This window comes from Rhodamnia argentea, chromosome 2 (assembly GCF_020921035.1).
Source record: "Rhodamnia argentea isolate NSW1041297 chromosome 2, ASM2092103v1, whole genome shotgun sequence".
NCBI classification, from domain to species: domain Eukaryota; kingdom Viridiplantae; phylum Streptophyta; class Magnoliopsida; order Myrtales; family Myrtaceae; genus Rhodamnia; species Rhodamnia argentea.
This window is the reverse complement of record NC_063151.1, coordinates 7,974,631-7,977,499: the sequence shown is the minus strand read 5'-3', so window position 1 is coordinate 7,977,499 and position 2,869 is coordinate 7,974,631. Positions and strand designations below refer to the sequence as shown.

At 38.6% G+C, this 2,869-nt stretch overlaps 1 long non-coding RNA gene across 1 annotated transcript; it reads right to left on the bottom strand.

Annotated features, from left to right (window-relative positions):
• Nucleotides 1-1,018: 1,018 nt before the first annotated feature.
• On the bottom strand, nt 1,019-1,286 carry LOC125313888. The gene is made up of 2 exons (XR_007197585.1): nt 1,239-1,286; nt 1,019-1,199 (listed from the first exon to the last, which is right to left on the bottom strand). It is a non-coding gene; the product is annotated as an uncharacterized LOC125313888 (long non-coding RNA).
• Nucleotides 1,287-2,869: the final 1,583 nt, after the last annotated feature.

Sequence of the window (2,869 nt, the reverse complement as noted above, 5' to 3'; positions counted from 1 at the left end):
GCTTCAGCAATATGCTGTTAGGCTGCGTTTGGTCGTTTAGATTTTTAGTCAAGATAGAGTTGGATAGGATTGGATAGGAAATCCAAGGATTTGATCATATCCTATCTCTCGTTTGGTGAACTACGGATTTAAAGTCGGATATTTTTATATCATATCATATTCATTGTTTGGAAGAAGTTGCATATTAATATACTTGAATTGCTGGGGGTTGTGAAATGAAAAGAAGGCTCAATGAAGGCTCGCGATTGGCTATTGAGATCATCCTTATCATTAGGATCAAGCTCGATCTCGCCATAACTGTTGAGTATGAAAAGGGCCAGTTTTGGCCGTTCCCTGTCTATTCTGCCGTCATTTCACTATAAGATCAGCGAATGGATGATCTACCCTGAAGCCGTTGAAGAGAGCACCGGCAGAGTACAAGCTGATGAAGGCGCTTGCTTTGAAAACGTGATCTGGCATCGAAATACTCTCAGACTCGCAGCTGCCACCCTTAGCAACGCCAAACATTGGCGTAAATCCTTCTTCTGCAGCTTCCCTAAAAGATACTTCTTCGCATGAACATCCTAGCACCAGCGTGGAATGTACATATTCGAGAGAGGGCAACTTCAAGATCGATCAAACTACCCTCAGTGAGCTGTGCCAAAATAGAGATATAGACCGACTTCGCTTTATTTGGTGGTGCCCCTTTGGTCAACTCTGCTGTCGGAACCATTCTGGAGACAGGAAATAGCGGCAACGCAGAAGACATGGATTTTGGCAATGGCATAAAAAGGCATGGAGTTGCAGAAGGATGGCATGAAGCTGTAAGCATATATTTTGTTCTACCTGGATCGTGGTCTCTGCTGGATATAATTTCTGGCAGTACAAGCAGTATGGTTGCCAATAATGTCGAGATCAGAAACGGACCATACAGGCAAAAATAGTTGAAAATTAAGATGCATACATCATCACAGCTATGGATAGCTAATACAAAATGTATTCACATACTGGAACGTGAGTTTCATTCAGCAAATTTTCCCCATGACAAAAATTTGATGAAACAAATCTGTCATTTCGAGTTACAGAAGGCAAATCAAAGAGGATCAATCTACAAATTTGTTTGTTTACAGAGGAGTGTTCACTTATCCAACTCCAGCAAATACCTAAGAAAACTGGAGATTCCTCTTCCTTGTTCAATTAGGAGCCCCACCGGGAACCCTCTGAGCAATCCATCCAATGCCACAAAAAAGCCCTTGGACGGTTTCAAGGTTGGATGTCTATGGCTCGTAATACTTGCCGGAGAAGTTGTCCACCGCTGCTGGAGAATCGGCCTAGAACCGGAGAGGCGACCCGCCGCCGGAAAGGCGGTTGGGCGTGGCGAAAAGGGGGTGACTTGAGCGATGGATAATAGAAATCTTATCCATCTCTATCCCACCCTTTTCCCTATGATTATTTTATCCCCTTATACCCCTTAATCCTGCTCCGAACAACTACCAAACGCATGATAGCTTACATGTCCTTTCCCGAGTTTTATCTGGATAACCAAATACAGCCTATGAGATTACCACTATATTGGTTATTCTTTCTTTGACATGATGATATAATACTCTTTTTACTTATTTTGATTTGTTAAACAAGGTATTATAGTGATCAATGGCTCAATGAAGATCCTACTCGAGTTTCTCCATAGAAGGATTATGAGATCAATCAAGAAAGAAAGAAATGTGTTAGGAAATACTTTCTCAATATGGATGAGCGGCTCAAGGTGAAATGGAGTATGTATATTTTGTGTGCAAAAGTAGGGGGTTTTCAAGAACTTGATCCCATTCAAGATTGGTATTTTAAGGAACCTAAGGCATCGTGGATTCACCATGGTGCATGTACACCTATGCTTCAAAGCATAGACAAGCTTCTTGCACAACATTCTTCTTCATCGTGTGTCGAGAGGAATTGGAGTACTTTCTCCTTTGTGCACTAGACGAGAAAAACTAAGATGTCCCAAAACACGTAGAAGATTGATTTTCATTCACAGTAATCTTCGTCTTATATCAAGAAAAAACTCACAATATTTAGAAGGAAAGACCAAGATGTGGGATATTTGTGGAGATGCATTTGACAAGTTTGGAGATGTTGGGGTGCTTAAAGTTGCGAGTCTTTCACTTAATGAGCTGGATATGGAGTCCGTTGTTTTGTTAGAAGGAGCAAATAATGAAGATGAATGGCTTCTTGTTATATTTGATGGTGAAATGGGGACTTTTTTTTTGTTTTTGGCTTATTGTTAAATGTTAAATTTAATAGTGGAATGTGGATTGCATATTTTTTTTTCTTCAAGTTTTATAGATTATTGGAATGAGATGTGGTTGAATTTTTCAATTTGAAACATTGCTATTAACAAATGGTAGATCGCTATTTTTATTGTAAATTCATTATAGGCTCTTTTTTATTATTTATTTATTTATGAAATCATACAAATGATAATCTATGATGTATATATAAAAATATACATTTAATGTACAACGTGGTCTAACGTATCAAAATTCTTCATTTTTTTAGAAATCAAGTGTCGCATGCCGTGTCTTTTCGTGTTGCGTGTTGTGTCGGTACTACATAAGTGGTAGCTACACTTGTGGCAGGTCCAAGGTGCCATTGCCAATCTAAGGATTGATATCGATTTAGTTATTCCCATGAGAAACTCAAATTTTTGTACAATCGAGTTAAAGTCCCTCTGTACGTATACCTCCACTTTGTTCATCACTCTTATGTCTGCCGGAATACAAAAAATCATATACATCAGTAACCATACAAGAAATTGAAAACATAGAAAATGAAAAAACTATTAAGTCATTTTTTTTTTCTGTTTTGCTGTAATGGATCTATCCTTTTTATTGGT